The sequence below is a fragment of the Mobula hypostoma genome, chromosome 8 (genome assembly GCF_963921235.1).
Source record: "Mobula hypostoma chromosome 8, sMobHyp1.1, whole genome shotgun sequence".
NCBI classification, from domain to species: Eukaryota; Metazoa; Chordata; class Chondrichthyes; order Myliobatiformes; family Myliobatidae; genus Mobula; species Mobula hypostoma.
Window position 1 is genome coordinate 92,647,717 of NC_086104.1, and position 13,842 is coordinate 92,661,558.

The window sequence follows — 13,842 nt, forward strand, 5'->3', positions numbered from 1 at the left end:
AAAGCTTTAAGAAAAGGAATACTGTACCTTAAGTTAACAGCAAGACAACTTACTGAATTGTTACCAGATGCTGTGTAAAACATCATTCCTTCCCAAAGATGAATTATACAATATTTTTATTTAAGAGTAGATCATCAATATTCTCACAGAAGTAATTAATCATATGAAAGGATATTTATGCTTGAATATTCATTAATCACGGTGCTGATCTTTCTAACACAAAATACAGTACAAAGTACACGGCAATGAAATACTTGGCTAGTAGTCAATCACTTAGGGCCAAGGGGAGTGAAAATTGGGAGGTTTTGGGGTGGGAAAAATAGGGAAAATAGTGGGACAGGCTCCTCTACAAAGGACCCAAAATGTGAGCTGCGACCATTTACAAACAGGAGAACATGAACTGCAATCATGTTCAGTACTGGGTGAGTACTGGAAAACAAACACTGAAAGAGAAAGAGAATGACTCTGAAGTAATGTTCTAGTTATGCACACTATAAAGCATTCATTATTTGAACGATGGATATCTGAATGCTGGGTTTGTTATTTTAACCAGCTAATGTGCAACTAGTATGCAAATCCTTTATAAATACAGAAACAAAATTTTACTTTCTGACAAACATTATTTGAAATATTCTTAAAACACCATATAAACTAAGGTTGGCACTGTGTGGAAGGTATATCATGATTTTACAACAGCTTTAAGTAAAGTTGATGTACAACACTGCTTCAGAGAAACATGCCACCATATAAGTAGAAAACCAATTATTTGGGACACTATGCTGCTTAGCTGGGACAGGAGACTGTTGCCAAACAGTTTCTAACTACCATCAGATGAGTGCACTTGTGTGGCCATTAGATATTACACCATGCTTAGAGTGAACAGTTTTTAAAATAGCTTCAGCTGTGTGCATTTCAGTTCAAAAAGCAATGATTTTTGTCACTGACAGTTGGCAAGAAATAAACAGTAAGACAATTCAAAACTGTTTTGCTCAAAGCGGATTTAAGCATTCAAGCTTAGAGATGTGAGAAACAGCTGGGAGTGAAAATAAAACGATTTCACTACTTCAACAAGTTAAGGACTATGAAGAATTTGAAGGTATCAACAATCATCTTGAATGTTACAATGAAAATGAAGATCGGAGGATGCAATTGACGAAAGCATTGTATGTCTGTTATCTGCATAGGGTGCTTGCGCTGATTTTTTTCATTTACAGTCAATCAAAAGAATATGGCAGCATACACTGGATGAATTCCTCCATTGATAACTATTACGAACCAATACAGTTTTATAGTACTGTAGTAGTTTTGATAGTGTTCTACTTTGTTCTGTATTTCATTTAAATATATAATGTGTTACTCAGTTAAATGGTAGTTTGTCTTTTTTATACCTTTTTAACTATTTCCATGAAACTTCAGCTAATTGGGGCAACCACTTACTTGAGCCAAAATGTACCAATCCCAATATGTCCCAATTAACTAGAATCTAATGTATTTAACATCATCAGCTAAAGACAGTTGAAATTGTGAAAGATGTTGCAGTACAGGAAAGCTTTAAGAAAGCACACTCTGAATATCAAGAGTTTCCAGCTTGGAGATGAAAAATTCCTGACAAGGATACTGCCAGCATGTTTTTCTTTTATGTAGAATTTACAACACTGAGGTAAGGCCAGATGATACTACATATTTTCTATTACATCTTGTGATTTAAGACTCCACTATTTCCATCAATGTAACTAAAATAAAAACAGAAAATACTGGAAGCACTAAGCAGGTTTTAGGTAGCATCTGTGGAAAGAGAAATGGTCAATATTTCAGGAAGGAGAAAGAGAGAAACAAGTTAGTTTTGGTAGCAGACAATGAAGGAGAGAGACAGCTACTGTCCTTTGCCTCAACTGACACATTAATCATCCGGTCTCACTCTATTAGAAATATTCCTTTGCTCCACCCCTCCCTCATCTTCCCTGCTACTTAAATCAAATTTGTTTCCCTTTCCCAGTTCTGATGAAGGGTCTTCAACCTGAAACATTCTTTGTTTCTTCTTCTGGAGATGCCTGACCTACTAAATGTTTCCAGTGTTTTCTACTTTTATTTCAATTTTCATCAGACTAACTGCTGAGCAGCAAATTTTTAATTGTAACATAATTTTATCTTATCTTGAAGGTGGTTACACTTAAAAGGCCACTTGTGGATCTGAAGTCTGGTTAACATTCCATGGTCTTTTCATTAACACTGGCCTTTAGTGGAGACCTTAAAAATCAGGAAACTGGAAACTCGCCGTGATAGCTCACGTGGATCATAAACTTTTAGTGTTATTTGATATGTGAAAGGTCACAAAGGCATATTTAATGGTGTTAAACATTTAAAGTTTATATCATATAACAGTCAATGACACACTGACCTTAAAAATTGCAAGTTGATATAACTGAACTTCTAAAGTGCAGTACAACACTGGGCTTCTACTGCATAGGCAGAGAGACACAAGAGACTGCAGATGCTGGAATATGGAGCAACAAATAAGATGCTGGAAGAACTCAGCTGGTCTATCCAGTCTGTTTCCTTCCACTGATACTACCTGACCTGATGAGTTCCTCCCCGAGTTTGTTACTACATACACATGTTAAAGCAAGTGAACAAAGATGCATTTTCAACCTCTGGAGGAGTAAGTTACCCTATCTACAGCAAGACCACATTCTAAAGGTTGGTTTAAGACCTTGTGGAAGGTCTTGAGGAGTAGTTTGGGTTTGTCTGAGAAAGGTGTGCAGCATAAGACAAAGCCAAGGAGAAAGGTTTAGCTATTTAGCTCTGGCAAGAGGAGAAAAGTGATAAAGCATTTGTACAAATATGTGCTACTCTTCACACAATAGTGTTCAGTGATTTACAAATGATTTAAAAAAATTTCAATTATCAGATTTGTCATCTTCAGCTCTTTAACACTTCCACCCATCATCTCCCAACCTCCGACATCATCCCACTCTCATCTGAAAAAGCCTAGTGCCGTTGGAGAGGGTTAACCAAAAAATATCAACTGTCCATTTCTCTCCATAAATGCAGCCTGAACTGCTGTACTTCACCAGCGTTTTGTGGGTTGCTCCAGATTCCAGCACCTGCAGTCCCTTGTGCCTTAATTAAAAGCAGACTAATGTATACAGCTGCAACTTTTAGTTCAACATGAAGGCATAACTCTTTCCCTATGAGTTAACGTGGTCACATGACCTTAGCAACTAAAGATAGACCATAAAACATAAGAGCAGAATTATACCATTCAGCCCATCAAGTCTGCTACAACATTCTCTCAAGGCTAATTTATTATCCTGTTCAACCTCATTCTCCTGCCTTCTCCCATAATCTTCCACACCCTGACTAATCAAAAACCTATCAACCTCCGCTTTAGATATACCCAATGACTTGTGTCCACAGCTGCCTGTGACAATGAACTTCAGATTCACCACCTATAGCACAAAGTTTGAAACTCATCTTGACTTGACATTTCAAACAATATGATAGCTGACTGGCCTTCCAATATGGCCACACGAAATCACTAAAAAGCTGGAAGTTGGGAGGCAGTTGGTTATACAGCAAGTAACTGATCAAATAGCACAAGCTCTCCCATGCTTAGTAATAATTTCTAAGTGTAATTACATAGAAAATACATTAAAGAGTCCAAAAGATCAACGCTCTGCATTTCTGTTCCTCATTGGTCTCTTCCCATTTTATCACTTCAACCATGCTAAGCAGTAGTAGAATCTACATTCTAAACACTCAAGCACATAAACAGGAAATATCATAAACTGGCGGCATTTGCTAGGGAGAGAAACAACATCCATTAAGTAGGGATGTGCAAAAGCCAATAGTAGAAGCTCAGCTCAGTATGTTACTGCAAGTGCAAAATACGAAGATTGTAAGATTAGGAAACCCTGATCAGGAATGAAAGGGAAAAGTATAGTGCTTCAGGTATTGCCATTTGGTTTTGAGCGAGTCTGTGAGATTTATATAGGGTACAGAAGAAAACTGAAGAAAAAGGTTATGGAAGCAAAGGACACACAATGACCTAGGCAAGTAGTCATAAGGACAATCTCAAAAAGTTCCTTTTGGAACCAAAACAGAAATCCATGTGTGGAGCCATGAACAGTATCCTAAAGGTATATGTTTTATTGATATTCACCAGGAAGAAGGAATTGCAAGGGAGGAGGACGCTTGATAGTGTCAAGAACAAAGTGCTAGAGACATTGACACGCATTAAGGTAGATAACCAATGGCCTAACCCACAACGCTATGAAAAATGAGGAAGAGGACAACTGGGGCTCTAATACATTATTGTTAGCCACAGGTGAGGTATCAGAAGACCAGTAGATAAGTGTTCCCTTATTCGAAAAGGGCAATGGGGATAAGCCAAAAAATTACAGGCCAGTGAGTCTTAAATCAATAGTATGGAATTATTGGAAAAATTCTAAGAGACAGGATTTATGTGCATTTGGAAAGGAAGGGATTGATTCGGAAGAATCAACACAACATTCTGCAGGGAAAATCCTGTCTCACAATTTGATTGAGTTCTTTTGAGGTGGTAATCAAGAACAATGAAGTCAGTGCAGTAGACATGGTTTATATGGTTTTCAGCAAGATTTTTGATAAAGTCCCACACAGTAGGGTGGTCCAACAAGTGAACTCCAAGGTGCATTGGCAAACCGGATCCAAAATTTGCTGGGCAATAGGAGGCAGGGGTTAGTGGTCAAGAGTTATTGCAGACTTCTAGTCTGAGAAAGAAGTGGTGCAGCACAGGGAACAGTGCTGAGACTGCTGATGTTTGTAATGTACAGTACAATGCCCAGGGCTTCTGCATAGCACCGTAGTAATTATATGTACTGCACTGTACTTCTGCAACACAAAAACACTTCATGACATGTGCAAGTGATGATAAATCTAATTCTCATATGGGTCTCTATTGTGGACTGAGAGTGGGAAGGGAGCAGGGACAGGGGAATCATGGTTGGGAAAAGGGGTAGAGAGAGGGGAGGAAGTGAGAAGCACCAGAGAGACATTCTGTAATGATCAATAAACCAATTGCTTGGAATCAGATTACCTTGCCTGGTGTCTCAGGGCTGTGTGTGTCTGCACCCATGCCACCAACCGCCCCGACACTCCTTCACAGCCACCTGTCCCACATCCCTCCCACAGCACTCCATCCTCACAATTCCCAACATCCTTTGTTCCCACCATTTTTACAAACTTGCTCCCTGCTCCATATTGACAAATATAGTACTTTACAAAAGTCTTAGGCACTCTAGCTATATATATGTGCCCAAGACATTTGCACAGTACTGAATATAAGTAATTTGGATGAGCATGCAAGTTTGCTGACAACACAGAAAATGGTGTAGTAGATAATTAAGAAGATTATGAAAGAATACAAAGGGGCATAGATCAATTTGAAAATTGAGTGAAGCGGGGACAGATGGAAGCTAATCCAGACAAGTGAGCAACAGGACGTAGAACACTGTGTACAGTTCTGGTCACAACACCATAGGAAGGATGTAGCGATGTTTGAAAAGGTGCAGAAGAGATTCACCAAAGTGTTGCCTGGAACAGAGAGGTTTCCTCACAAGGAGATATTGGATGAGCCAAATTTATTCTCACTGGAACTTGGGTTGGGTTGTCTGTCATCATAAAGCCTTCTCGGCCTGAGTTGACGTAGTAGTAGTAGTAGTAGTAGTAGTAGCAGCAGCAGCAGCAGCAGGAGGAGGAGGAAGAACTTGGAAGGCAAAAGTGTGACCTTACAGAAGTTCATAAAATTATGAAAGATGAAAGGTAATCAGTATTTCCCAGGGTGGGGGAACCTAAAACTAGAAAACATGGGTTTAAACTTTAAAGTGAGGGGGGAGAAACTTTAAGGAGACAGGAGGGGCAAGTTTCTCCACATAAAGGGTGATGCTTATATGGAATTAGCTGCCAGAGAAAGTGGCAGAGTCTGCTACAATTTCAGAATTTAAAAATGGCATTTGGACTGGCACTTGGACAGGAAAGAGGTAGAGAGATACAGGCCTAACACAGGTGAATGGGGTTAGAGTGGTTAGGCGTCACCGTCAACATAGATGAGTTGCACCAAACAGTGTGTTTCTGTGTTGTACAACTTTATTTCTAACTGAAATTATTACCAAATTATGTTGTTTAAAAAATACAGTGGGCCAACAATCTTAAGGCTGTCAGCTAATCTTCTCATGTTATTTACAATACGACCCAAGTTCCCTTGATGAAATTACTGAAGAGTAATCCCTCCTGGGTATCCATTATCCCCATGTAATACAATCCTAGTCAGTCATTATTCTACTTCTGAATGTTGAACAGCACAAATTGGTGCCACGCCAAAGGTGCAATATGTGTGTACAGACAGTTATAATATGAAGCTGGTAAAACAAGTATCAATATTTCTTGAAGTCTGAACAAAAGGATTTCTGAAGTTCAGAATAAACTAATATGTCACACATTCACTCTTTACGGTATTTTCACATATAAACATTTAAAAAACAAATAAAATGTTAAAACTAAATTCCATCATGTGACTGAAGCAAAATAAGAATTTGACATACTATATATTAAATGTTCTGGAAAATGAATTTTAAATCATTACAATCGCTACCTGATTAAGATGCTTGACAAGACGCACACAAATAGATTCACAGGCCATTTTGGTTTCCATTTGGTCACCAGAACCATATCTGGTTTCCACTAGGTTGGATATTGAGAACTAATTACAACATGCAACCAACTTAATTATTAAGATGATTATCTCAAAATACAAAAGTCAGATTAGAACTTTCCAACCATGAAGGGACTGAAACAAAGAGATAAAACATTTAAAAATTCAATTTAACAGAAAGCTGTACAATGGTGAACTAATCTCCTTTTTAAGCATAGTGCACCAGGTGTTCAGAAAGGTATATTCCATTTGGGATTAATACTCCATGAAAGCATTTATAAGACTATGATCATCAATATGGATTACAAGTGTTAAACCGTTCAAATGTATGCTAACGAATGAGACTTCTGACTGAACTGGCTCTGGGCAATTAGAAAATAATTAATATTAACAGATCAATTCTTAATGTATTAAACAAAAGTCTCAAGGTTTAGCTGAATGCCTGAAGGAGAGGTTGTGGAAGGGAGGGGGATGCTGGAGGAAATGTTGACGTGTCCTTTCCCTTCAGTTTGGAAAATTTGTTGAGAGCAAAATGTGCCATAGAAGAGATTTGTCTTTAAACATCACTCAATCTTTTGAGACTACAATCAGTTCTATTCCAAAGGCTTGAGTGAAACACATGAACAAGCTCCATATAGTCCATGGCATTTGTCTACACTTCAGGTGTGTGATTTACTCCCAAGTCACAGATGGGAGTCTACACGGAATACATGAATTATTTTTGTAAATATCTTTAATTAATTAAAACAAAAATATAATTATATAAAGTCAAATTTTCATAACATGTTCCTATTACTTAGTAGTTCACATCACAAGTTAACATTTATTTACAACATTAAAGCAGATGTTTTAACACACATTTCAACTGTTTAATATGCGAAGGCAGGAGGGCCCTACCATGTAGATCCTCTGCGGAGCCCTTGAAGCCTGTGTTGGTTTATATCTTTAAGATGGGAAAGTTTTTGACACTCGGTCATCGCCAACACCCCCAGAATTCATCAGGTTTCTGGTATCCCCACGGATAACATTCACTGCTTTGATAGCTTTCCAACAGTAACCATTTGTTTCATTGTGTCCCTAGGAACACTCCATTCTGCACAGTGTCATGCAGTTGTTCGGGATGAACTTTAAAAACACCCTACATCAGGTATTTCTGGCAAAGGCACATTCTCTGAGCCAATTTTGAATCCGCCTAACTAGCTATGCCTGGATTGCATGGGATCTAACCTCCGAGGCCAACCTGCCATGTGGGACCTTGTTGAAGGCCCACTAAAGTCTAAATAGAGAACGTGCTGTCAGACTGCAAATAACTCCTCCCTGATAATGAGCATGTCCTCCAAAATATCTCCAATTATGTCCCTAAATTCTTGAGCTACCATAATATTCTCCTCAGTAAACACCCATCAATGTGGCTCAAGACACAGATATATGCATCTCAAATAAAAAAGAGATAATTACGCACACTTCTGCCGAAAATCTTAGTGCATTTAATGTGATAATAAAATTCCACAACTCTTTTCCCTCAGGATTAGCAGAGAAATTGTCCTGTACCAATATAGCCTTTATATTTTTTCATTTTTGATGCTGTTATATACAGTCATGAATTTAATGTCTCCTGACACTTGTAGAAGCAAACGTTAATTGCCTTAGTTCATTTTTTCTAACATTTTCATCAAAGCTAAACTTAAGTACACTAACTGATGCCAGTGAAGATCAGAAATAAGGAAATAAACCTACAATCCTGTGGCCAGCTAAGAAAAGAACCTAGTTCAGGCAAGTTTGTGTTTTACTCACATCAAAAAGTTAATATTTATGGTTGGGCAATGGATCTAATCTAAATAACAAATTTAGAGTTAATGTGCAGATAGAAATAATGAAACGAGAATGCAACAGGTCTGCTGTTTTGTATAAAGTGATAACTATTTAACTTTGAACTATGTAATAGACTACTGAATAAATTGAGAGCTGGTAGAGTTGGGGAACATATCAGGGTGGATAGCACTTAGCTGGATAACTGAATGTAGGAAAGGGAGTTGGAGGATAGCTCAACATTTGTGTCATTCCATTACGTGGGTTCCCACAAGAAGTATTTGTTCATAGTCTGTATTACCAATTCAGATTTTTGAATAAAATGTTTCTAAATTTGCAAATGACATGAAAGTGAGAGAAACAGTCAACACTGAGGAAGACTATAACCAAATTCAAAGTCAAAGTAAGTTTATTATCAAAGTACATAAATGTTACCCCTTGAGATTCATTTTCTTGCAGGTATTTACAGGAAAATAAAGAAATACAATTTATTAAAAACTAAACATAAGTAAACACTGTAACACACATAAAAGTTGCTGGTGAACACAGCAGGCCAGGCAGCATCTCTAGGAAGAGGTACAGTCGACGTTTCAGGCTGCCTGGCCTGTTGCGTTCACCAGCAACTTTCATGTGTGTTGCTTGAAATTCCAGCATCTGCAGATTTCCTTGTGTTTGCATAAATAAACACTGACAAGCAATGTGCAAAAGGCAAACTGTGCAAATAAATAAGTATACAATACTGAGAACATGAGTTGTCGAGTCCTTGAAAGTGAGACTGTGGGTTGTGGAGTCAGTTCAAAGCTGAGGCAAGTGTAGTTATCCACCCTGGTTCAGGAGCCTGACGGTTGAAGAGTAATAACTGTTCCTGTGCCTGGTGATATGGTTCCTAAAGCTCCAGTACCTCCTGCCCAATGGTCTTCTTCTTTGGTTGTCCATCGAAATCTGATGACAACGTCCACTCCTTTAACGGTGAGATCTCTGATGACTATACAGTCCTATCCTAGACCCACAAGCTCTGTTTACAGGTGGGACATGTATATGTGGTAGTGGTGGCAACCATGGCTACATTTCTCCTGGCTCTCTTCTGCTGTCTTCTGGTTGTTCTTTCCATCTCCAGAATACGAACCTCATCCCTACACAGCTGTCGCCAAGTGGTATGATCAGCAGCAATATCCTCCAGGTCCTCAGGTCTGATCTTGTATTTCCTTAAAGCATTCTTCATCTGATCCTTATAGCACTTCTTCGGCCCTCCAGCTGAGCATCGACCATGATGTAGCTGGCCGTATAACACTCTGTGGGGTAGCCGACATGGGGGCATCCTTATCACGTGCCCCAGCCACTGCAGCTGACGCTGGGTGATCATGGCCTCAATACTCCTGCAGTTGGTCTTTACAAATATTTCAGTGTGAGGCACTAGCTCACGCCAGGTAATTCCCAGGATGCGCTGGAGGGAGCTTATATGGAAGCGCTCCAAGGACTTGATGTGACGGCTGTAGGTTACCCAGGCTTCGCAGCTATAGAGGGTGGTGGCACAGACTGCTTGGTATACAGCGACCTTTGAGGGACGAAGGCTTCTGTTCTGAAAGACTCTACGCCTTAGTCTTCCAAAGGCAGCTGATACCTGTTCGATGCGGTTCTGGATGTCGTTGTCAATGCCGCTATCCTCAGAGAGAATGCTCCCCAGATATTTGAAAGATGGCACTACTGACAGCTTTTCATCACCAACAGTGAAGGCAGGTAGAGTGGGTGGGACACTGGTACTCCATTGGCAAACCACTTCTGGCTTGGTGGTATTGTCAGTCAGCCCCATCCTGCTGTTCACTCTCACCGCCACAGCAAGGACAGTCTGAAGATCCTCCGGAGTATGGGCCACAAGAGCACAGTCATCTGCATACTGCAGCTCCAGGACCCGCTTTCTACGGAGTTTGGTGGTTGCGTGGAGCCTCCTAATGTCAAAGAGGTTGGCATCTAATCTGACGTCCATTGACACTGCTATCTTCAATCTTGTTGTGGAGAAGCTTGGTAACACACAAGATGAAGGTGTTAAAGAGCACTCGCGCAAGCACACACCCTGCCTCACCCCTGTGCGTACAAGGAAGGGCTCGGACTCTTGTCCTCCTATGGTCACCCAAGCAGTCATCCCATCGTGGACCTGGCGGAGGATGTTAACAAATTTATTGGGACAGCCAGTCCTGAGGAGGACATCCCATAAGAGCTCTCTCTGCACAGTGTTGAATGCTTTGGAGAGGTCGACAAAGGCCATAAACAGGTCCTGATGCTGCTCCCGACACTTTTCCTGAAGCTGCCGGGCTGTGAAGATCATGTCAATCATGCTCCTGTTCTTCCTAAATCCACACTGTGATTCAGACAGTATTGACTTGGTCATGTTGCTGATGAGTCTCTGAAGCATCACCTTAGCTAGGACCTTCTCAGCAACAGAAAGGAGTGATATGCCCCTACTATTGCCACAGATGGCCAATGGTAGCTGCAAGAAGAAAGCATGACCTAGATGGTGGGAGCCCTTAATGATGGATGCTGCTTTCTTGTGGCAACACTCCATGTAAATGTGCTCAATGGTGGGGAGAGCTTTGCCTGTGTTCGACAGTATCTCTAGACTTTTCTGTAAACTAGTTATCAAAATACTTCAATAATATGTTTGCAAAACAGTGAAATAATTTCAAAATAAATGTCAACGTGTTATTGTATGGTAAACAAAAAACTTCTCAAATGACTAGATAAAAAAGTTTAAGTGGGAATAAGAGTAGCAAATAGATTTTATTTTTTTAAATTTAGAGATGTAGCATGGTAAGAGGCCCATCTGGCCCAACAGCCTGGGCTGTCCAGTTATACCCATGTGAACAATTAAACCACTAATCCTTGGGTATTTGGAAACTGGAGAAAATGGGAGTACCCTGAAGAACCCGTGTGGTCATGGGGAGAACATACAAACTCCTTACAGACAGCAGTGGGAATTGAATCCAGGTCAATGGTGCTGAAATAGCGATATGCTAACTGCTACACTACCATGCTGCTGACAGTACAGTAAAAATAAACGGACCACTAAAAATTGTGATACAAGCTAGTAAAGCATAGCAAGCTAAAAAGATTTATTTTGAAGAGGTGGAACAAACAAAGATGAAATGCTAAATAAATCATAGCCAAGTTGTACTGTGTACGGTTCTGGATGCCATATACTTGAAAGAATAATAAGAAACTGGGGAAGATACTTAATGAGTTTATAACACTTATACCAGAAATAAAGGTTATAATTATCACCAAGTGTTGAAAAAGCAAAAACTGATCTAACAGCTATTTAAATTATGAACAGCTTTGATACTTGGTGGAACAAAATAGAATATATCCATTTATGGGGAATTGTTTCATAATAGTTCTGAACTTGATGTCTCTTTTTTAAAATCACACTCTTTTAAGTTGCCTCAGACTGTTTTGCTACATTAAAGATACAATACAGAAACAGTGGAGAGAGAAATAGTGTGGTTAACTACGTCAAAGACTGCATGGAGGGCCATGAATACAAGTGGGATACAACATATTTGACATAATCAGAAAGTTGCACAATGACTATGACAAGAACTATTTTATTTTTATGGCATGGGTGGGAACCTAATTGATAAGATTCTGATAAATAGTTTCCAAGAAAGAAACTCATGAACATGGCAGACAGTGACACGTTCAAAACCAGAGAAATAGTTAAGGTTGAAAGCGGGCTAACAATTTTTGAAATAAGAAGTCACAAGATTTTAATTTTTAAGGAATGGGAACAATCCTTGAAAAATCAATGACATTGTCAACATGTGGTAGTTATAGAGAAATCAAACCAGGAGATATTTTTAACCTAACTCGCCATTTGAGTGCCATTTAATAGGAAGCTAGACAGGCAAAAAGAGAAAGAACAGGGAGTTGTACTGATGATGAGTTAACTGAAGAAAATTGGGAAAGTTCGGAGAATAAATCCTGGTCTGAACTGCTTGGCCTTTAACTTATGCTATAACTCTAATGTTATTCTACTTCTGGTTAATGATATTCTATTTTCCCATTTCCTGTCTGGCTGGCTAGTAAAACGGAAGTCCCAGATGGGTGAAGTATCAGATGTAGTTCCAGGGCAAAGTCATATGGCTGAGGAAAAAAAATGTTTTAATCTCCAGCTGCCTTTTCTAAAACTGACCTTCAAAGTATTCACTGATAAATCTAGAATGGATATCTTTGACCTCAATGGTTTCCGCCACACCATCCTAAACTGTTGCTTTCCCACCAACGATATTCAAAAAGACAAATCATGTTAAGTTATTTTAGTGTGCTGGAGTAAAATATTAAAGCAATTGCTTTTAAATACCATGCTTCTGATCCAGCCTGTTAATCCTGTTATCACAAAGCAAAGGATAAACCCAGCTATATCTTACTGTAAAAGTTCACAAGCAGACATATCACCATTATCTTACAAAACAAATAATAAAAATGTTCTTAAGAATATATTTAATTATTCCATGCCTTTTCCAATATTCATCAATCTTAAATAGGGACACCAACAAATTATGGATAAAACACATAACAATGCAGGCTTCCTCTTGCCTCCCTTGCAGTTAACTAAGCCAAATTAGAGAAAAGCAAATTAGAGAAAACTACATTTTGTATATTATTTAACAGCCAATAATATGGTGAATTACTTTATTACAAGTTATAAACATAATAACATACAATACATTGTATCAGCACCAGTCTGATTAACTCTTAGCACTGAAGTAACCCAATGACATGAAAATTAAATCTTCCTAAAGCTATTTTAAGAGGCTGCAGTAATGCAGAGCGGCAATGTAACAGCACCAAGTCTGGCAAGGGATGCAACAGTTAGGATGCATTCTGTTTTATATCTGCAACTTTAAGGGCCCTCTATTTCTAAATCCTGATTTTAAATATTTTTAAAGAACAATTTTAATTCAAACTCCACCATGGATGGTCCCAAGCCCAGCTGTAAAAGGAGGAGGAGAGTTGGGCATGGGCCTAGCAACCCCATCCTGTAAAAACCCAGAGCTACCGAGATGCTTATAGAAGCTCCTAGTGCCTCATCCCTGGGAGAGAAAAGATCCAAGAAGATGGGCAACACCTGGGGACAACTTGAAAGACTGGCCCAGGACAAACGACTCTGGCAAGCTGCTGTCGGTGGCCTAGGTCCCAGTAGGAGTGATGGGCTTGAGAAGTTTTACTGTACTTCCGAAAGCAATACATTAGGATACAGTATAGAAGAAATTTGATGCATGATTTGTGGTAACTGAAGTGACAGACAGTAACAATACACTCATCCCCATCGCTCTCCTCCATTGTTT

At 39.2% G+C, this 13,842-nt stretch overlaps 1 protein-coding gene across 4 annotated transcripts in view; it reads right to left on the reverse strand.

Moving 5' to 3' along the window:
- Positions 1-13,842, reverse strand: part of abhd12 (abhydrolase domain containing 12, lysophospholipase) — a 164,491-nt gene that overhangs the window by 135,893 nt on the left and 14,756 nt on the right. The window lies entirely within an intron of this gene.